The 23,804-nt window shown below is 41.5% G+C and overlaps 1 protein-coding gene and 2 long non-coding RNA genes across 3 annotated transcripts in view; 1 reads left to right on the top strand and 2 right to left on the bottom strand.

Moving 5' to 3' along the window:
• Positions 1 to 23,804, bottom strand: part of LOC309487577 (uncharacterized protein) — a gene marked incomplete at its 3' end in the record, with an annotated part of 94,126 nt that overhangs the window by 10,543 nt on the left and 59,779 nt on the right. The window lies entirely within an intron of this gene.
• Positions 1 to 23,804, top strand: part of LOC309488566 — a 99,026-nt gene that overhangs the window by 28,158 nt on the left and 47,064 nt on the right. The window lies entirely within an intron of this gene.
• Positions 16,298 to 19,789, bottom strand: LOC309487482. The gene is made up of 7 exons (XR_014201863.1): positions 19,695 to 19,789; positions 19,279 to 19,315; positions 19,028 to 19,098; positions 18,698 to 18,753; positions 18,375 to 18,456; positions 17,861 to 17,971; positions 16,298 to 17,300 (listed from the first exon to the last, which is right to left on the bottom strand). It is a non-coding gene; the product is annotated as an uncharacterized lncRNA (long non-coding RNA).

Below are 23,804 nucleotides of genomic sequence, written 5' to 3'. Positions count from 1 at the left end.
ATTTTACCTCATCCAAAGAAAATGTTTTACCACAACACTGTGCAGCATGTAACTCGCAACGCAACTTGACATGCTACACCTAGTTATAGCATTCGGTAGGGCCTAATTAAATCAGAAGCAAGGATCATCTATTGGAGGGAGGAAATGGTGCAACAAGAGAGCAAATAGTTGACAAATGCGTTCTGATTCAAAGAGAAAATTGTACTGATAAATGATAAAGTTCTCTTTGTAGTTTGTTTCAGAAAGATGAGTGACAAATAAGAACAATAGATAGTTAGTAAATGAAAACAGACATCACTGACTCGTTTCTTTTGAATGATTCAACAGCCTAAAAGCTTTGATTCAATTAGGTGAAGTTCCGCAGTTTTCATACAATTTGTGAAAAAAAAAAAAAGTTAAAACCAATACTACGTCTGTTTCTTTCACATTGACCCAAAAAACGTTCAATAATAAAACAAAATAATACATTCTATTAGGGCTGTCGCAATAACCGCAATATTGCAGTACCGTGCCTCTGACAAGCCAAGTGCAGAGGAATGCAAGTAACCGCAGCAACTGCGATGTTCGTGTGTTTTCTTTTTCCATAAGGCTATACCGTTCTTGTTTTGAAATTCGTGTGTATTGAATGTTAAATAAGTTAATAATGATAACAAGACTGTTTATCATGGTGATTTGTAACAGACTTACTTGAAACAGACAGTGAATGAGAGAGCTCGACTGAGCGTGTGCGATAACCTGCATCTGTCTTTGAGGTCAAGTCATATATATTTGTTAAAAAGGCTGTTGTGTCCAAGGAAAGAGAAATATTGTATCGTTCTTTTAATGTTTAAGGGTATTTACCATAAACGGCATTTCACAGCCTGAGGAAGCCGCAAGAAAAGAAATCAGTGAGTCACGCATTGAATCAATGCCATTGGTCTCTATTACATGAAGCATCAGCTTCAGCGTTACCCATGCAACGCATTGCTGGTAGGGCTGGGTACCGAGTTCGACACTTTTTAGGTACCGACCGAATTGCCTCGAAATGAAGACATACCTTGTTGATCACTCTGAAAGTGTTTATATTACAATAATAACCTACTGAATGTACACTGCCGTTCAAAAATGTGTTGGTTAGTCAGAATTCTTTTTCAGTAAGGATGCATTAAAGCGATTAAAATCGTGACATTAAAACAATGTAATGTAATGTTACAAAAGATTTCTGTTTCAAATAAATGCTGTTCTTTTGAAAATGTTATTCATCAAAGAATCATGAAAACATTTATCATAGTTTCCAAAATATTAACCCTCTGAGGTCTGAGCTGTTTTCTGGGCCATGGAGGTGTTCTGACATGCTCTGACATTTGTGTTTTTTTCTGTTACTAGTGACATTTTCATGGCTAAAGTCTGATTACACTGTATTCAGCACAAACTCTGCTACAATAATATATCAGCAGCATGTATGTAAAAGTTTGTAGTTTTGAGATAATGACATTTATGCGTGGTTTGTGAAAATACAAAAAAAAATTCTCACTGAAATAAGGCCATGAAACCCATACTGATTATTTCTTCACAAGACTTTTGAAAATTGTATGACATAGCCTAGAATATTTGCTCCAAAACTATGTGAAAATCACCCTGACTGCTCATTCAGATAAGACAATATATTGATTTAAAATTTCGTGTTTTGTGTGACAAAGCCATATGCGAAGAGGCGTGATCATCTCATTAATATGTAAGCTTTTAACACCTGAGAAAGACAAAGACACTCCCCTAACTGCCCTATTAGGAGCGATCAGGCCCTGTCATTCAGAGCAACCTTGCACAAAGAATGAGGAGATTTAAAAAAGAATGGCTTTTAGATTGTTTGGATTTATTTACAACACAACACAATCCAAAAATACAAATGACAAAAGAGCACATTGAAAACAATGATCCAAAGACAGAGACCTTTGTGCCATTCCTAAAAACATTGTACATACCTTTCATTTCCAAGGTGTTTGATTTTCACTTTACCATGTTCATGTACAGAGACTCATGTGAATGTTGAAGTCAGCAGGACTCAGTTGCATCTGGTCCCTGAAAGAAAAAAAAAGAAAGAAAAAACTGTGAAAATACTGATATCAAGAGAAACTATAGGGCGGCACGATTTTGGGAATAGATTTTAGATTTTTCTGGTTAAAATTTATTTTTAAAATTCACAGAATACACACACACGTTTCCAACAATATATAATGAACACCAGGTTTGTTGTGCCTTGTAGGCATAGGCTACGCAGTGCTGCATAAAATAATAATAACAATAAATTAAATCTTCCAAAAGATTTCAAGAACAACTACGCTAGAGAAAAATATATTGATTATCATATGTTACTTCAAATGTTTCCATTCGTTATGATGATATGAAATGAGATAATAGTAAAAACATAAAGCCTAATGTTTGGTGCATTTTTCCTTTCAAACGCAATCGCGCTCCAAAATATGATACATTAAAACCCACAGCGCGCTCCAAAATATGATACTCAAACCCACAGCGCGCTCCAAAATATGATACATTCAAACGCCATCGCGCTCCAAAATATTAAACATTATGGTTATACATATCTATGTTTGAGCAGATATCCACAAACAGTATTTAACAGGAAACACGGGTCTAAATAGTATAATATTCACCATATATCTAGCAACAGTTCAACTGCAATGTGAAGTTTATGCAACAATACCATAAACTAATAAGTAAGAATTTCTTACCTTACATCTTTCTTGTCTTCAAATCGCGTTCTTCTTCTTCTGAGGTAAATCCCCCCCCCCCCCTTCTCCCCCCCCCCCCCCCTACTTTTGATAGTAAACCTTTCTCTACAATGTGTTACTATCAAAAACTTATTCTAATTTGCATCAGCATTTGCTTGTGACTGAGCTACAGTCATGTTGCTGGTGCAGTGATATATTTGACAAGGTGTGAATGACTTCTTTATTTCCTTTCAACAGTGCCAACTGGGTTTCTAAATTGCCTATTTTCTTAAGCAAACCACTATAGCCCATCTTTCTTTTGTGTGAAAAGTGACACTGTCTTGCCTTGTGCCCCATCATTCCACAAGCAAAACAAACAACCTCCTTATCTTCCTTTCTTATCTCTAAACAGTGCCTTGCAATGTGACCATCCTTTCCACAAGCAAAACAAACAACTTCCTGATCTTCCTTTCTTTTCTCCAAACAATGCCTTGCAATGTGACCATCCTTTCCACATGCATGACAGACAAAGTTTTGAAGAGGTCTCTCACTGTCTTGACAATGTCTAGCAATGTGACCAGCTTTTCCACATGCATAGCAAAGAATAACACCTTCTGAATTTATTCTTGCAAATCTCCTTGTTCCCTGATAGAAACCATTAGGCAATTTAATAGAACATTCTTTCTCGCCAAAGGCAGCAACTGGATGTCTAGATTTGGCAGCTTTCATTTGACTATTTGCATGAACATTATTGTTGTAAAACTGTGTCATTTTAGCAATAATGTCATTATATTCAGATAGTGGTGTCACATGCATTGTCACAGCAGACCGGGTGAGTTTGTCACATTTGTTAATCAAGGCAGACTTGAAAGTGACATCATTCTTATTAATATCAGGATTGCCACTGAAAGTTTTAAACATCTCCAATAATCGTTCTGAAAATGCTGCTGGATGCTCCCCTTTCCTCATGTGCATCTCAGATATTTTATCCCAATTAACTGACATCACACCTAAGACTTCAAGCAGTGCCTTTTTCCTCTCTGACTTATTAGCATTTCTGTCCTTTACTTTCTGAGTTAAGGCTCCAGACAGAGTTTCAGGCAGGCACATTCTTAACAAAACGCATGCATCACCATCTGTTAAATTGTAAACTTCAGCATATTCCTCCAAGTTTTTCAGAAAATTTAATGGATCTTGTTTGTCATGATCAAATTTACCAATATTCTTGATCACAGTTTCTAGTTCAGTTGGATTAAATCCTCGGACTGTGGTAGAAGTCATTGGTTCTTCCCTTCCTTCACTAGCACGCATAGTCATAGTAGTATGAACTGGTGCCATGGGAAATCTGACTCTACAGTCAGAGTATTGGCTACTGAATGACTTAGAATCTTTTCCCCAAACCTCTGTCCTGTCTTCCTGTAAATCTGGCATTTCTGGAACTGGGTTACACAATGTGACACCTAACAATGTCTTACTAGGGTTTTTCTCAGTTGTGACATTCTTTATCATAAACTGACAAGCCGCCTTCGTCTCCTCCAAATTTTTGGACAATGTTTCCACAGGTGATCTAAGCATACTATTGTTAGTTCTAAGAAGTGCAATCTCGTTCTGCATCTTGACCTTTTCTTCTTTCCATATCGTTTCACTAGCCAGGTAATTTTTTGTAGAAATTACCCCAACACTGAGTCGCTCATTTTCAGCCTCTAACTCATCTACTCTCCTCCTAGTTACTTTGTATGAAGCAAAAAGTGCTTGAAGCGCATTAGCAATTTTCCCATTTTTGTTCTTAGGCATTTTGGGATCATTTTCAAACTTAGAGATAGCCCACTTGTACGGTTTATCAACAATATTCTCTATTCCGTCAAACATTCCCTGAGAACCGTGTTTAGCGATGTATTTAACAATAATTTCTTCCATTTTCAAAAGTCTTATCGGGCTTTACAGTATCTTGTGTTTTCACAACGTCTGATTTAAATGACTACACGTTATCTAGTTGCTTTAAGATATTTGTTAGGGTAGGCTAATTATTCACAGATTATATGCAAATGAACACAACCAGCACACTGAGCGAACCTTCTAAACTTAATCAATGTCACAGTCCTTAGGACCTTAAATTTGACACAAAATCGTTTATGGGACAAAATAAAATAAAAATAACACTGTCACAGTACGTCGGACACAACCGCACTACGTCGGGTTTTTATGTTATTTTCTTAAAACAACTTGCTTATCAGTACTTCAGCCATAAACAATATCAAAAAAAGTAACACTGTCACAGTACGTCGGACACAACCGCACTACGTCGGGTTTTTATGTTATTTTCTTAAAACAACTTGCTTATCAGTACTTCGGCCATAAACAATATATATCAAAAAAAGTAACACTGTCACAGTACGTCGGACACAACCGCACTACGTCGGGTTTTTATGTTATTTTCTTAAAACAGCTTGCTTATCAGTACTTCTGGCATAAACAATATATATCAAAAAATTAACTCTGTCACCGTTCGTCGGACACAACCACACTACGTCGGGTTTTATGTTATTTTCTTAAAACAGCTTGCTTATCAGTAGCCTACTTCGGGTTCAAACAATATTTTATGAATTTTAAAACAATGCCACAGTACGTCGGGCAAAACCACACTGCTTCGGGTTCTTTGTTTTAAACTTCACAGAGTCACGGCGCGTCAGACTCACTAGCCTACACTTTAACGCACAATAGTTGTGAAATAATTCTGTGACCACACTGCGTCGGGTCTATTCACTTACGAGAGGGAGTAAAATCTTTCCACAAATGTCTTTCAAGTGCAAAATTCAGAATTAGGCTAAATGAATGTACAGCAATTTGTACAAATAGAGAGTCTATATGCCTACTATTGTAGCCATTAAATAAGCGGATTTAGTTTCATATTTGTTAAAATATTATAGTATTATTTTTTTTCCATTTATGTTGATTTAAGAAAAGTGAACAGCACGAGTAAGATATGCGCAATATATCGAGAGACATGGAGCGGGTCAGACATGATTTTGACTTCATTCAATTTTGTTTTGTAGAAAGCCTTTCTTTAAAGTGAATTTCGTTTTGTATAAATTGTATCTTAATTTTAATCAATTTTTCATCAACCAATTGCCTGGAATCTGATTTAATAAGTAATAGGAAGCAAATATAACGGACACTATAATCATGGAGGCGCCCCCGCGCGGTCACTTGCATTGCACGTTAACTGGAGCGCATCTCATCCTAACTTAACGAAACTCAGTGTATGCCTCACACAGACATGAGAAATACATCAAATAAAACAAAGCTTGAAATGTCTTTAAACGAAATAATTCAAAAGGAAAAGAAGGCTCCTCTATGATTATGTAATCCATTATGTGCATTTCTCTCTAGGCCTAATTGGCGCGTTCACTACGAATATGGCGATCGTCAACTTCATATTTGCAGCACTAGTTTATTAATAAAAATCTCGCTTGTTGCAGGCACACATATTATGTCGGAATAACGAGATATGTTGAAATAACATTATTATTATTATTATTAATACATATTTTATATTTGATTGAATGCAGAATGTTGCGCTTGTTCAATTTAATAAAATTAAAACTTTAATTGTGGTCATTAAAATAATTGAATATTAAATATTTAGTGGGCAAGTTTTGCTCATTTATATAGGCTACAGGCAGCTCCCCCTGTCAATGATCTAGCACCCCCAGCACAAAAAAAATCTCTGGCGCCGCCCCTGGCCGTGACGGGTCGAGTGACAGGCGAGTATAGCCGTGACAGATCGCGGGACAGCCGCATATACCCGTGACAGGTCGCGGGCAGCCGCATATACTCGTAACAGTTCGCGGGACAGGCGAGTATACCAGTGACAGGTCGCGGGACAGTATACCCGTGACAGGTCGCGGGACAGTCGAGTATACCCGTGACGGGTCGCGGGACAGTCGAGTATACCCGTGACCAGTGGTGTAGTCTGGTTTTTTGTAGTGCGTATACTCTAATACCCCCACCGCACGCCACATACTCACCCATCCCAGGGCGTCACCCCATAAGCACCACCACACTCACTATGCATACAGTATGCATCGACATGTAATTGAGAGCATTATGAAATACTAAGTGTTATCAACATGTCAATTTATTATAAGCAACACAAGACTTTAACAGCCAATGACATTTACAGCTGGGGAGGCTGGACTGATTTTCTACTGTTTAGTGTTAATCACCATCTAACTAAGTCAGTTAAGAGCTACCTTTAGCCTTAGATGTTATATGAATAATGGTCCCTGAAGCACAGATTTTATCAGCTGACAATTGTCAAAAAAAATTTTTTTTTTAAACATTATAGGCACAAATACAAATTTACTTTTAGAAATGGTGTTTTTGAAAAAAAAAAGTGTTATTTTAAAATACATTTTACTGTGCAATTTCTTTCTAATTTCTTTGAGTTAGACCGAACTTTTATTTTGGTGGGTTGTAGACATTTGAGTTTCTGTGTGTTTTAATAAACTAATATTATTATTATTATTAGGCCTGAAGTATACTCTACTGTGCAATAGTAATATATTTCTGTTATAATTTCTTCAAGTTATACCGAACTTTTATTTTGACAGGTTGTCGTAAAGACATAACAGTTTCTGTGTGTGTATATGAAACGAATGAATGACGATAGTTTTATCAAATGAAATGGTGAAATTCTCGTCAAGTGACTCTCATAGCAGCTCTGCGATGAAATGCACATGTGTAGCCTACATCATTAATGTCTCAATACAGTGAAACGCTGAAAAAACCACGAGCGTGAGTCACCCGTGCTTGTGTGTGTGTGTGTGTGTGTGTGTGTGTGTGTGGTGGAGCACACATTGAGCGCTCATTCCCAGAGACGCGTAGAACAATTGCAGTCTCTTTTAGCTTTAATATTCATAGACACTAGTCCATATCGAGATTTGATTCATTGTACAGCCCTACTTTTGATTTATTCATTCAAAAATAGCCAAAATCCGTGACGTTCTGCCCTATAGCAAGTTCCATTTGTGACTGGATTCCGCGATTCGATCCGTGTCGCTTCGCAAACACAGACGGGGTGAATTTATGAATGAAAGTGAAAGTTCTGACACAAAACGTACTCGGTTACTAACGTAACCTCGGTTCTCTCTAGAAGAGGGAACGAGTACTGCGTAAGATATCTTACGCTAGGGGAAAATCCTTTTCCGCGAGATATTGAAGCCAAAAATTATCCTTAATTTTGTAATAATGCAAAACGCGTTGCAGCAGCAATGCAGACATAGGCGAGACAGCTCGCGCGCCTATTGGCTGCTCTGCGGCAACTGCAGCAGCCTATCGAGCGAGGCCTGGCGTGACGTCAGACCCAATCAGGGCACTTCGCGCCCGCTGCGTCACGTCCCGCCGAAATGGGCGTGGTCTAGGCCTATAAATATCGCTCGCAGGCAGCTATTATCTGGTTTTTCATCATCGAAGCAACCAGAGCGTGTGCATGCACGGCAAGATACGCAGTACTCGTTCCCTCTTCTAGAGAGAACCGAGGTTACGTTAGTAACCGAGTACGTTCTCTTACGAGAGGTCTCTCGTACTGCGTAAGATATCTTACGCTAGGGGACCCAGTGTAAAACGCCGTGCATGCTGAGATCTGACACCAAAGACCCAAGGGCGAAAGCCCGGGGTACATATAGTGCACAATCACTCAGTGAACTCACAGAGAGTCCGGGAAGAAGGAGGGGTGCAGCCTCACTTTTCCACATAAAGTAGCGTCGAAGGGACGCAAATTTCATCATACAGACAGGGCGGGGTACGGCCTGAACTGATGGGAAAAAATGTGGGTCTTACACAGTTTGCCCAGCTTTTAAACTGTCGAAAATTGAGCTGTGCTCAGTAAACGCAGCATTCTGAGCTGAACGCATCAGGTCAGATAATACTGGTAGTTTAGACCGACAGCAGCCTGGCCTGCAGGGCGGGAACCTCTAGGTTATAAAACCTTATAAATGTAGACGGGGAGGCCCAGCCTGCCGCCATACAAATATCTTGCAAGGCAATCCCACTTGACCAGGCCCACGAAGAGGCCATGCCTCTCGTGGAATGCGCTCTGACACCCAAAGGGCACTGCATGCCCTTGGAGGCGTATGCCAGCGCTATAGCATCAACTATCCATCTGGATAGGCTCTGTTTCGACGCGGCTAGTCCCTTAGAACGTCCGCTAAACGAAACAAAGAGCTGTTCCGTCTGTCTGAAAACAGACGAGCGAGACACATAAGCTCGTAATGCCCTGACTGGGCAAAGGAGGCTCGCGTCTCTTTCCTCATCAGGGACCGGTAGGGCTGACAGAGAGATAATCTGCGCCCTAAACGGTGTGTTGAGGGATTTTGGAACATAACCGTGCTTAGGTTTGAGTATAACTTTTGAGTCATTGGGCCCAAACTCCATGCACGCCGCGCTCACAGAGAGCGCGTGCAGATCCCCTATGCGCTTCACTGAAGCGAGAGCCAGCAAAAACACCGTTTTGAAAGACAGGTGTTTCAAATCGATTGACTGTAAAGGCTCAAATGGCGCACCTTTCATGGCTTCCAGAACCGTAGAAAGGTCCCATACGGGGACTGAGGGAGGTCTGGGAGGATTCAGTCTCTTAGCTCCTCTAAGGAAGCGGATGACTAAATCGTTCCTTCCTATTGACTGACCAAGCGTTGTTTCTGAGAACGCTGCTATAGCCGCCACATAAACTTTGAGCGTGGAGGGGGCCCTGCCCCCATCCAACAGCTCTTGTAGGAAGGAAAGCACCTCCGTCACATCACAGTTTGTGGGTGACACACCACGGGCTGTGCACCAGCCCGAAAACACTGACCATTTCGAAGAATAGAGTCGTCTTGTAGACGGAGCTCTAGCCTGCGTGATCGTGTTTAATACTCCTTTAGGGAGTCCAACATGTACCCGTTGATGGCCCAGACATGAAGGGACCATAGTTCCGGGTGAGGATGCCAGATCGAGCCGCGGGCCTGTGAGAGGAGATCTCTCCTCACTGGTACTGGCCACGGGGCAGTACTTGCTAACTGCATCACGGCTGGGAACCAAGGTTGGTTTTTCCAGAACGGTGCTACCAGCAGTACTGAGCATCCTTCCCTGATCCGTTCTATCACCTGAGGCAGGAGAGAGACGGGGGGAAAAGCATAGAGCGGGCGGCGGGGCCACACATGGGCCAGCGCGCTCCTGCTCTTGGAGAAAAATTCTTGACAGTGAGCGTTTTCTTGAGACGCAAACAGGTCCACTTCCGCTCTGCCGAATTTCTTCCACAGCAGTTGGACTGTCTGTGGGTGTAGAGACCATTCGCCTGCCGGAACATTGTTCCTGGACAGTCTGTCTGGTCCTATATTCATGATCCCTGGCACGTGCGCTGCTCTGAGCGAGCGCAGGTTGCACTGAGCCCATACCAGGAGGCGTTCTGCCAGCCTGTACAGTTTCTCGGATCTGATGCCGCCCTGGCGATTTATGTAGGACACCACAGACATGTTGTCCGAACGGACCAAGACGTGGTGACCTTTTATTTGGGGACAAAAACGCGTCAGTGCGTTGTCTACTGCCAGCATTTCGAGGCAGTTTATGTGCAGGAGCTTCTCCCGTTCTGACCACTGGCCGAAGAACGGTCTGCCCTCGAGCAGCGCTCCCCATCCCGAGGTGGACGCGTCCGTGGACACCACTTTCACCCTCGAGGAAGTCCCCAGGCTTACACCTGATTGGTACCAGTCGTTCGCTTTCCAGGGTTTCAGAGCTGTAACGCATTTCTGATTGACCCTGAGGCGAAGCAAACCGGGTGCCCACGCTTCGCGTGGGACTCGCGCTTTCAGCCAAAACTGCAGCGGGCGCATGCGGAGCAGACCCAGCTGGAGCACTGACGATGCTGAGGCCATGAGACCTAGCATCTTCTGAAAATCTCTTGAGCGGGACAGACGTGCCGCAGCGAAAAGAGTTCGCTGTGCGTCGAATGTCCACCGCGCGCTGTTGTGATAGTCGCGCTATCATGGATAGTGAGTCCAGTTCTGTGCCCAGGAAAGATATTTTCTGACTGGGAGACAGGGAGCTCTTCGCCCAATTGACACTCAGACCCAAATCCTCGAGGTGATCGAGTAAAATGGTCGTGTGTTCTATGAGCACTGCGCGAGATTGCGCTAGAATCAGCCAATCGTCCAAATAGTTCAGCACTCGCATGCCTCTCATTCTGAGGGGTGCGAGCGCCGCATCCATGCACTTCGTAAATGTACGGGGTGCTAGGGACAAACCGAACGGCAGGACTGTGTACTGATATGCCTGGCCCTCGAAGGCGAATCTCAAATATCGCCTGTGACGTGACGCTATCTGTATTTGAAAACACGCGTCTTTCAGATCTATTGACACAAACCAATCTCCTTGGCGAATCTGCACAAGGATTTGCCTGGTCGTGAGCATCCTGAACTGTCGCTTCACAAGCACTTTGTTCAGTTGCCTTAGATCTAGTATGGGTCTGAGACCCCCGTCTTTTTTCGGTACCAGGAAGTATCTGCTGTATAGCCCTCCCTCGCTCTGATCTTGAGAGAGAGGTTCTATGGCCCCTTTGCTCAATAGTTTCGTCACCTCGGCTCGAAGTAGATGTGCTACTTCTGCTTTTACCGTGGTCTCGACGCGCGCCACATAGCGGCGAGGGCGTCGGCGAAACTGCAGCGAATAGCCTCTTTCTATAATGTTCAGCACCCACTTCGAAACCCCGGGTAGCTTTGCCCATGCGTCTGCATGGATAGCTAGGGGTCGAATACGAAGCGCGCTCCGCTCGCTCAGCGATGGAGAAGCTTCGGTGTGCTGTAACACAAGCGTGTCGCTCGTGACATTTGAGGCATGGGGCGCGCTGATGACAGCGGGCAGATTGCCCGCGCTCGACTCCTCTGCGGTGGTTAACCGCGAGGGGGAGGGCTGGGCGGTTCCCGTGGGAACTGTCATGTCTATGTGTGGATGTGGGCGCGGGACAGCGGGCACATTTATCACACCGAAAGCATCGTTCGCTTGCGTGAAGCGAGTGCACGTTGGTTTCGTTTTTACAGAAACCGTGAGACATGCATAACGTGGTGTTAGTGGGCACATTCACCATGTTTGAAGCGCAATCGGTCTGAGCCGATTCATGTGCGCGAGCCCTGTGTGACGGGCTGTGCTTGTGTGTAGAGATGGGCACTGGGCAGTGGGCATTCTTCTTACACATAAAGCACCATCGGCCGTGGCCGGGACACCAGAAAAAATTCACACTTATGGGATTTATCTGGGTAGCCGTAAAAACGGCGTTTGTGTGCAGGCAAGCGGGTGACAGAACCGACTTGTTTACTGCAGGATACACTGGAACAGTCACATTTACTGGAACTGAACGAGCGAGAAGTTGCCATAGAAACAGAGAGCGTCAACATGCTGGCGTTTATTGCAGGCCTGCGTGCATTACAACAGGCTTGTTCACTGCAATATTGACATTTCCAGTCGCCTGAATTCCAGAGGGGAATGGGAAATGTATAGGAAAAAGGAGGTTGGTCCGTCCGCAGCGGGACCAGAAAAACTCCCTTTTTTCCTTACGCCAGTGACGCACGGAACACCATAGAAACGGTGTTTGGGTGCAGGCGAGCGGGTTGTACAACGCGCTCGTTGGCTGCAAAATACACATCTGCAGTCGCCTTTTCAGGGAACTGACAGAGCGAGCATTGACGGCATAATTTTATCTGCCGGTAGACCCGGGGATCGAACGCGGGTCTCTCGCGTGCAAAAACCTGAGAGTCTGCCACTGGGCCACAGGGGGAGACACATTGTAACTCAGTTAGCGCGAGTATTATAAGAGACCGTCAACGTGCTGGCGTTTGTTTGCAGGCATGCGTGTATTACAACAGGCTTGCTCACTGCAATACAGACATTTCCAGTCGCCCGAACTTCAGAGGGGAATGAGAAATGTACGAGAAAGACGAGGTCGGTCCATCCGCGGGGGGACCAGAAAACGCTCTTTTCTCCTTTCGCCAGTGACGCACGGAAACCATAGAAACGGTGTTTGGGTGCAGGCGAGCGGGTTGTGCAACGCGCTCGTTGGCTGCAAAATGCACGTCTGCAGTCGCTTTTCAGGGAACTGACAGAGCGAAGCATTGGCGGCATAATTTTAACTGCCGCTAGACCGGGATTAGAACTCCGGTCTCTCGTGGGAAAAACCAATGATTCCGCCACTGAGCCACAGGGGGGGAACGCAAAGGTTTTTGGATGCACGAGCATATAAGAGCGTCACATGCTTTCTTCGGCGTATGCTTGCAGGCGCGCTTGTATTAAAACAGGCTCGCCTGCTGCAATATTGATATTTCCAGTCGCATGATCAGGGAACTGGGAATATGTATGAGAAATTGAAGGTTAGTCCATCCTCGGAGGGACTAAAAAACACATCTTTCTCCTTTCGCCGGTGAGTGACGCATGAATGGGGCGCAGAAGGCAGGGTAGCTTTCTTATAACGTAAAGAAAAACTAACCCCGACCGTCCGCTTCCAGCCTCCCTTGTGAGCGGCGCAGTTTGCGCGGCTTGAACAGAGGGAGAGAGAAAGCTAGCCCCGTGACCGCCCGCTCCTGACATCCTCTGTGAGCGGCGCGGTGTGCGCGGCTCGAACAGAGGGAGAACAGGTATCGTCCCCCAAGCAGGCAAGGCAAGCGGGCGAACCGGCAAGCTTTGCGGGTTGGGGGGGGGGCGGAGGAGCAGTCTCGGAGAAGGATGCCAGGTGAGTCCTCAGAGTCACCATAGGCAGTACCTAACTCGCAGTGAGGGCAGTCGCCGTCAGCGAGTGCGAGAGCTGCGTGATCAGGAAAAGGGGCGTCTTGAAAAAGACGCCCAGCTCTTTTAGTGCAATGGGAGTGTGTGTCGCGGCGGCGAGCACACACACATACATAAACACAGTAGCAGAGAAAGGATATAATGCCGGAAAGCGCAGCAGGAAGGCAAGGAAGGCGGCGCGGCCAGCGACTTCAATGACTCGTCCCGCTGAAGGTGCTCTCTCTCGACGGCGCGGCTTCTAATCCAGCTCCAGCGATGCGTGTGCTTCGCTTGAAGGATGAAAAATCAGATAATAGCTGCCTGCGAGCGATATTTATAGGCCTAGACCACGCCCATTTCGGCGGGACGTGACGCAGCGGGCGCGAAGTGCCCTGATTGGGTCTGACGTCACGCCAGGCCTCGCTCGATAGGCTGCTGCAGTTGCCGCAGAGCAGCCAATAGGCGCGCGAGCTGTCTCGCCTATGTCTGCATTGCTGCTGCAACGCGTTTTGCATTATTACAAAATTAAGGATAATTTTTGGCTTCAATATCTCGCGGAAAAGGATTTTCCCCTAGCGTAAGATATCTTACGCAGTACGAGAGACCTCTCGTAAGAGAACGAAGTTGTTACGTATCCTCACGCTTTTTTAAGTGGGTATACGCAAATCCTTGGCCTTTTCTAGTGGGTATACGGCGTATACCTGCGTATCACGTAGACTACACCACTGCCCGTGACAGGTCGCAGGACAGTCGAGTATACCCGTGACGGGTCGCGGGACAGGCGAGTATACCAGTGACAGGTCGCGGGACAGTCGAGTATACCAGTGACAGGTCGCGGGACAGCCGCATATACCCGTGACAGGTCGCGGGACAGGCGAGTATACCAGTGACAGGTCACGGGACAGTCGAGTATACCCGTGCCAGGTCGAGTGACAGGCGCATATAGCGGTTGCAGGTCGAGTGACAGGCGCATATAGCGGTGGCAGGTCGAGTGACAGGCGCATATAGCGGTGGCAGGTCGAGTGACAGGCGCCGGTGGCAGCTGCCCCTGCCACGGAAAGATTTTACCCTTACTGTCACTTACTTTAGAATTTCCTCAGAATTATTACAACTTCACAATCGGTTTCAAGTACGTTAGAAACATATACATTTGTTTCAGTTACTTTAGAAACAATAATATAACTCTGCCACCACACTACTTCGGGTTGATTCAATTACTTTAGAATCTTAACAGAATTATAACAGATCAACACCAAGTTCCAGTTACTTTAGAAACTTTACACTTAAGCACTTTGTTTCAATTACTTTAGAAACAACAATTCCAATACAACTCTGCCACTACACTGCTTCGGGCTTATTCAGTTATGTTAGAATCTTAAACAAAATTGTACGGAATAGGCTTAAAACTCCTCCTGCTAATACTGAATAAACCAAATTCGATCTCTTCTGTCCTTAATTTTTCTTTTCTAGATTTTTTAAAACGAGGAATTCCTTGACAAAAACAGCATAAATGAAAGAAAACAGCTTTTTCTTACCTTTTCCCTTTTTTGTTGGAAATCCGTCGATTCCTGGGTCTGGCTCGCCAATGTAAGAAAAAATGAAGTGGATATCGAAGATCTCAAAAATGAAGTTTATTACAGCATAGCAGTAGCAAGGTTCACAAAGCACCTTGGGTTCACCGGCGTCAGAATGAACCCCGAACATACCCAACCTTTTATCCTGGTCTTAATGTAAATGAAGTTGCTCTTCTTGCAACAGCTGTGGGGTCTGTATGTTAATGAAATTGAGACACCCCATGGTCCCTAGTGTCCCACAGAAGGTTCTATGTTATTCTTTCAAATAAGAACAGTCAAAGGTTAAAGTGATAAGATTGTTTGAAGTCCCTTTAATCAAGATGGTTGTTGGTTGCCCTCTGTGATACTATTATTTACTTATTACTGAGATTGAATGTAATTTTCTCTATATGATAATTAAACTCTTTTAAGTGAAGGAACATTTTGATATACATATATATATTGGAGTGGAAGTTTTTGGGAACAGAACATAATTTCTTACATGAGTCAAACTGAAAAAATTAAACCAAAGTTTGAAAAGTAGAGCTTAAAGTTAAAAATAATTAACACCTAGTTTCATTACATCTATCTTTTAATGAATCAGCGTTTTTGAACGTGTTTGTACATGTACGGTTTAATGACTCAAAGACAATCCGTTGCTGTAATAATGTCACTGTGCAGTGAGTGACAACCTTTCAATGCGCAGAGACGCTGTTTAGTTCTGGTTACATCGTTAGAGAAAATGTCCTTGATTTTTGTGCATGCTGAACACATCGTAACACTTATTTATATTTATGTATTGCTATATAAATATGTCCAAATATATAAATGGTGATAATACTGCATACCCAGCTAACAATTTTACGTTCTGGGAACGTTAGTTTTTGGTTCCCAGAACGTTCCCAAGAACGTTCCCTATTGGTTAGCCAGGAAAGTTTTCTTTACGTTAATAGAACGTTCCCTATAGGTTAGGGGAACGTTCCCAGAACGTTCCCGGAAGGTTCTCGGAACGTTCCCGGAAGGTTCTTGGAACGTTCCCAGAAGGTTCTCGGAACGTTCCCCTAACGTCTACACATCCTGATATGCCTGTACACAAATTATAGGTCTACAAACAACATATTCTACATTGTTTATTGTTCAAACACTTAAAAATCCTATGAATATATTATTACAATAAATTGAATTTACAGAAACTATCATTAATAAGTAAATCAATCAGTTTGTATTAAATAAATAAATCAGCACACAATCCATGTTTTTGTTGATTCATTGTTTAATTATCAACCTAAAATAAGTCATCAAAAACAGCGTTAGCAAAATGTATTCAGGAACAGTAATTTACATTTAATATTTCAAACATGAAAATATTTCAATAAATAAAACTGCACAAACATTTTAATTAAAACTATCTTTTTGCAAACTGTAGCCTATAACTTAGAACAAAATTGAAAAAGTCTTCATTTATATACAATATACATGAATGTGCCAATCTTCACTCCGCTCAAAACATTTAAACTCCCAAAACCATCTGCAAATTTAACAAGAAAATAAAAAGACAACGCGTTACATGTACACACAATCCCAAGCCAAAATTCAAGCCCTGTAATGGCATTAATATTCATCCGGAGCAAATGAAAAGAGTGAGGTGGGATTGTGTGTCACAAGCTGTAGGAGACATGAGAGCACGAGCGCTGCTGGTATCGTGTATTTATTCAGATATTTCAGCATCAATGTGTATAGAAAAATGTATATATTTGAAAACACTACATTGCATTTATTTATATTGCACTATTTATTATTTCAGACTACAAATCAAAAAAGGAATGTTTTATATAGGGGTAAGGATACCCATTAAGCCTATGTACCCTTTAAGCCCACTTTCGACTCTGAAGTCAAATAAAAAACAGAGAAAATAATATTCAAGTCCAGTGAACTCTGACCTGCGAATTCGCTCTACATATAACGTATAAGTCTCACCTCCAATGAAGAATTTGAAAACCTGTAACTGCTGTGTTGTTTATGAGAGAGAAAGAGAAAAAAAGTTTGAAACTACTATCAATTTTTTTTTATCTCTGTGACTTTACACCTACAAATTCCACTGTCACAGGTGCTCAGTTTTGCTATAATAATGCCCTCACAGAACATGGTAATAATCAGCCATCCATGCAAAAGCAAAGGTCGGTGTAGTTTACAGGAACATCTGTCCAGGCCAACATCTGATGCCTTGATGCCTTCCGCTGGGATCCCAGAAAACCTGAAAAAAAAAAAAAATATATTACAGTTCAAAATCTATCATACATACATCTCATCTGGTATCACAAATTATCATTCCAAGTTCACTTTAAGATATGCTCAATATTAGGGCTGCACAATATTGAAAAATGTAGAGTTTATTTAGAGATATCAGCCGTATGGTTTAGTGCATGCGCGGCTCCAGGTTTGTATCTGGTAAATTACCCCACTAATAATGCCCAGAATGGTACCAAACTTCTACAGTAGTACAAATAGGTTCTGTACTCATTAAACCAGGCATTGGAAAGTTTGTAAGTACATCAGGAGTTTATTTAAATAACATTTGCCTGATGGCGAATGCCACTGCTGACGCGAATGTTGATGTCACTTGATGAGTACAGAACCCATTTGTACTTCTGTGCTACTCATTTTCCCCGACATAGAGCAGACCGGCACACAACAAAAACTGCTGTTCGGATGTTCCCTTTTCTGATATTTTAGCATTCGTGACATTTTAATTAAAACAGAAATAAGAATTTTAGTGTAATAAGCGAAAATTAACAGTAAACCGAGATCACCTACCGCTGCAGATGTGTACGGAAGTGAAAAGCAGAAATGCTTAAACCTCTTTCCGGTTCGACCGCTGGGCGCTCCGCATAACCCCTATTGGGGGGATTTTGTAGAGGAGTGAACCTGCATAGAAAATTACAATAGATAACAAGCATAGATAAATACAATAGAAGAAAAATACAGTTGAAATAAGCAGTGCATTATGTTTTTCAGTTAAATCTGAAAATATCAGGTACAGAAATTGAATTATCAAAATGTAAAATAAGTCTTCACTGTAAAAATAAAATAACTATAAATTAATTAAATGTATCTTTGCTAAAGCTACAAGTCATTTTCTCTTTTGATGTTTGATCACCACTGGCGACACAAACAGCTGCGGGTACGTTAGGCTACTGTCCCTTTAAGACGAATGCGCAGACCTAATATAAATGACACGCATCTGTTTTCTTTCTGTTTAAAACACACAAGACTGTTTACGAGGAAACTCGCCATGAATAGGCATTTTGACAAGATGGGCTAAACTCACCTTCTTCATCTACTGACTATGGATGGCATCAAGGTCTTGTCCTGAAGAATCACAGGGCCAAACAATAGGGATTATATCTCATCTGGTAACAAGAGCAAAGCCATAACTTTAAGAACTCTAATGATATATTTACCCCCTGATATTGCATTGGGGATATCAATTCAAACATTTTTAAAGGCTAAGAGTATGAGCCACAGCTGCCCAAGATATCTGTGAAAAATAACTGCCTAAAGTTGTCGACCCCCTGAACCACATTCAGCATTTAAAAGTACAAAGAATTTCAGTATTGATCAATAAAAAAAAACATACAAATACATAAATACCTTTGAGTTGGACAGTATGGTGTCAGTCTCATTGGCCAACATAATTCAAAACAGACCTAAAGAAATAAAATAAAATATACTAATGATCAGGATATCATGTTATCATAATAGTTAAATGAATTATTATTATAACTATGACCATTATAATATTGTATTAGTCGCCTATTATTTAGCTGATTATTTAGCCTACAGGCTTCTCAAGGACAATCTCACTGAAATACCCTGGGGTTAATGATTTTAAAATGTGAGACTTATTTCAAAAGCATAAATCTTACAGACCCCAAACCTTTTAACAGTAGTGCACTGTATGTTTGAGGTGGTTTTGCTTACTAGTCATATGGTTCATAGCCGTGGAGATTGTCTTGGACAGGGGGTGCAGCAGGCCATCACAGCATGAGGATCTAGGAACATAAAAGCTATTTGTCACAGAGCCAACAATATTACATGGGATTGGTTTAATAAAAGGAACCAAGCTAGAACAGAGATGAAATGCAGAAAAGATAAATATATAAAAATCTTAAGATAATATATTGTGAAATAAATGCATATGGAATTATGATCATGATTAAACAATAACTCACCCCTTGTTGTAGAGGATTTTTTTTCTCTCTCGCTATTCTGAAATCACATTTTAGCAATATTGGTAAGTGACGTCACTGATTAAGTTAACAATACAGTGCATTCTTTTAGGTTAAATAAATTAGCTTACTTCCAATCACCCATTGACAAATTACCAGCAAAACTATAAAAAAACTGTTATCTACACTAAATATGTGTTTAAAAACCCAAACTTTCATAAATAAGACCTTAACTTAACGTAACTTAGGCCTAACGTTCTCTTCTGAAACCGGTTAGCTTAGATGCTAACGGACTTTTTCAAAGACACAAAACCATTTCTTTAAAGTAAATATTCAACAGAAGCGTGTCAATTACACGTAAGAAATGTGTCAGGGACGTTTGTGTGTATTATTTGTGAGATTTTGTTGACTAAACTTACCTGAAAGCAGTGAAACCAACCGCGACAGACGGGAGTTTTGTTGTTTGTCAGTTGTTGATGACGTTTCTGGTTTCCATCTGCTCTCGCGCAGCACACGTGCGCGCTCCAGTGCTTGATTCAAGCGGGAAGGAAGTCGACCGGAAGTTGAAGCCGGCCGCGTGCCACCATCTTGTAGCAGAACTTCACCTGCTGTTAGCATCCCATTGACTCCCATTCATTTTGGCGTCACTTTGACAGCGAATAACTTTACATCTGAGGCGTTTGAAGACTCCATTTGTCCATTATTTATTTCTAAAGAAACACGACAATGTATAAAATGCTCCATTACCTTGTAGCTTACGTTATGGCCCCGTGAAAACAGTTTTTGTAAAAGTAGGCTAACGATTGCGTCATAACCACACGACTCTCTGTCGCACAGTAGAGAGATTACCGTATTGACGGGAGGAGAAGCTCGCGCGCAATCGGGGAGATGTGGAGGCAAAATGACAAATAATTAATCAGAATACCTAGCAAAAGTTTCTCCTGCTCCTAGCTCGTGGATACCTCCTACTCACGATCTCCGTCTCTGCAAGATTCGGAAGCGAATGATTCAGATTTCTCATGCCACAGCCACTAGAAGACAGACGGGTTGCTCACGTCACATCTACGTCGTCAAGCTCAGTTTGAGTCTGCGCGTCAGGAACGGAAGTCCTAAAAAATCGCTGAAAATGGGCTTCACTTGCCTCAATTGAGTTCCAATGAGATGACTCTGTCCATTTCTTATACTGTCTATGGTTTGATTACGCGCTCCAGTGTTTGATTCCGCGCATGCGCATTAAAACACTTCAAAGTCACGCAGCATTTAAATAAACATATAGAATTAAAATGTATAACATAATTTAAAATATCATTAATAAAAAGTTATTGCGAATAGATCTGAACGTTGTTGGTTATCTTATAACCTTAGGGGACCGTACTGACGACGTTGTCAGTTGGTAATCTGCCTGTTAAGTGATATATTAAAATAATAACCTGCAGAGAACGTTCCCAGAACGTTCTCTTTAGGTTATACAATTAAAACCTAAAAATAATTAACTAAAAAAGACTGCCTACCAATGAGCAAAGTTATTGATTACTTAGGCATTATCTACTGCCTGATAATGGTCATTTAATTAAGCATTTGATAAATGGTGTTAAAGCACAAAACATTGCAAACCATTCAATTGGTTTAAGAAATTAAATTAAATTAAAATTAAAATTAAATTAAACCTAAAAATAACCTACAGGGAACGTTCTGGGAACGTTCCCTTAAAGTTATAAAACTTGGTTCGACGTCACCACGACAGACCGGTACATCGGCCGCATTACTGCAGAAGCTGCACCGATCCGTCTGTCAATCTCCCGTTCCATCTTTCCCTCATTCGCGAACAAGACCCCAAGATACTTAAACTCCTCCACTTGAGGCAGGAACTGAACCAACCTGAAGTGGGCAAACCACCCTTTTCCGACTGAGGACCATGGTCTCGGATTTGGAGGTTATAAAAAGTTATAAAAATAGAACTTAAAAATAACCTGCAGGGAACGTTCCCAGAACGTTCTCTTTAGGTTATAAAATTAAACCTAAAAAATAACCTACAGGGAACGTTCTGGGAACGTTCTCTTAAAGTTATGCAGATAGAACCTAAAAATAACCTACAGGGAACGTTCCCAGAACGTTCTCTTTAGGTTATAAAATTAAACCTAAAAATAACCTACAGGGAACGTTCTGGGAACGTTCCCTTAAAGTTATAAAAATAGATCCTAAAAATAACCTACAGGGAATGTTCCCAGAACGTTCTCTTTAGGTTATAAATTTAAACCTAAAATAACCTACAGGGAACGTTCTGGGAACGTTCCCTTAATGTTATAAACATAGATCCTAAAAATAACCTACAGGGAACGTTCCCAGAACGTTCTTGTTTGGTTCCCAAAAAAAATAACCAAATGGGAACCAAACGGGAACGTTAGGGGAACGTTCTGTGTTTGCTGGGATGTCGCGCTATTGAGCCACTCAAAATTACCGCATGGGAAATTCCTTCACGCGACAGCCCTACATTCTATAACCCAAATGTACAAAAATAAACGTAATCAGTAGTGTTGTTTTTGGTGGCCTGTTTTAATTTTAGTTTTAGTCTAGTCTTTGTGTCAAGCTGTCATTTTAGTTTTTATTAGTTTTAGTCATGTTCATAATGTTTTTACAGTCTAGTCAAGTTTCAGTCGACTAAAAGTCTGAGCATTTTAGTCTTTAGTCAGAATTATCCATGACTCTTTTTGTCTAGTTTTAGTTGACGAAAACTGATGACATTTAGTCTAGATTTAGTCAATTAAAATTGTATTTTAGTCTCATTTTAGTAATGTAATTCTATTTAACCCAGTCAATATAGTGTACCACTATGGAAAAATAGCAAAAATAGCGAACAGAAAAGTAACACTCATCTTATTCGTGGAGGTTGAAAAACAAGTTCTTTGTGACATCCAAGATTTATTGTATTAAAATTTAAATGCAAAAGAAAAGGCATGAGAGTTGGCTGTTTTTGTCAATTTTAAGTTTTAATTTAAAATGTTTGCGATTTTAATATAAGTACATGGCTAAATATTTTACCACTTGCTTATAAATCTAGACAGAAGTAGTGAACTGAATAATACATTGTTTAAATTGTGCTTAAAAGTGAATTACGTCTATTAAAGAGTATGTGTACAATGCTGACAAAACTTTTTTAAAAATAAAAGTAGTTGATAACTTCTGGATTTGAAATAAAAATAGTGAGTTTATGTTAGGGATGTTAACCGATGACCGTTTGACCGATGGTTGACCGTATCAACGTTAACCGATCAAAGTTGTCGTTAGTCGGTTAAAAAAAATAATTGATCTCTCAAATTAGGCTATTATAGACAGTAGACTAAACGCTACTACAGTTAGCCATCTCATTCCAAGATCTTTTTTTGTGAAGTGAACAAATCCCTCCAGTGTTTCCCACACAGACTCATTCGTGGCGGTGCGCCACAGAATCAACACCGGCCGCCACATATTGCGTTTCGTTATAAAAAAATGTTTTACGCAACTTAAAACACGCAGCGTATTCATTCACCTGCATTTCCTTTCCCTGCTCTCCCTCCTTCTCTCTGTCACTAACGCGTCTCTCTCACAAGCAATTTTGTGTCTCGCCAAAGCCTTATTTGATCAGTGAGTGATGTATATTACTGACAGAACGAGCAGAGAGAGATGCCCGGTCGCGCGCGCGCACTCTCACCGTCTTCAAACTGTCTTGCTCTCACTCTCACTCCCTTACTTTTTTACGTTGCCTTATCTTCTCTGAAAAGCGTTCCGCACATTCAGCTGACATAAAAAACACTTACAATAAACAAAACAAAACCTATCCAATGATGAAATGTTTTCTGTGTTGACAAATCTTGTGCGATGTCCTAACTGCCGGGATAATCACACGCGTTGTACAAGTCCGCTAATGACACGTCCGATTTTTTCGTCAACAATATTAGCATTATACATTTAATTATAGTTATCATCACATATGACCAGCATTTACGTTGCGTCTCGTTTTCGTCACGTGGTTCGTTGACGACGATATTTAGTCATCATTTGACTCAAAACACAATGTGATTCATAATTCCTTCCAATAAACCACCTTATCTTTCTATAGTAAAATAGTATGTTCAACAATATGAATTGGAAATGCTGGAGAGATGAATTGATTAAGTTGAACAAAGTTCATGAATCAAACGACTCAGCTGATCAGAGTTCGTGAATCAATGATCAATGAATGATTCAGTTTAAACTTTAAAGAGTTGTTCAAACGTCTCTCGATCAGTTAAAGTACAAAAAACAAAGTCTCTCCATTTCAGAAGTAAAAACAATCAATCAATTCCACAAATCAAAGTCCTTTGAGTCCAAAAAAACTAAATAAAATTGTAATTATCCTACCAGTTGATTGTTTCAAATTACGGTTCACAGGGGCAGGTCCATGACTGCGGTCAAGTGGTCCGCGCGTTGAAAATACACGGTCAAGCCAGCCGCACATTTTTTTAGTATGCGCGTCTATTTGTGTACTTACGGTATGGGTGCTGGAAGAGGCC

Source organism: Leuciscus leuciscus (genome assembly GCF_965113295.1).
Source record: "Leuciscus leuciscus genome assembly, chromosome: 23".
In the NCBI taxonomy this organism is placed as follows: domain Eukaryota; kingdom Metazoa; phylum Chordata; class Actinopteri; order Cypriniformes; family Leuciscidae; genus Leuciscus; species Leuciscus leuciscus.
Note: the sequence above shows the minus strand (reverse complement) of the source record. Positions and strands in the feature narration are given on the sequence as shown.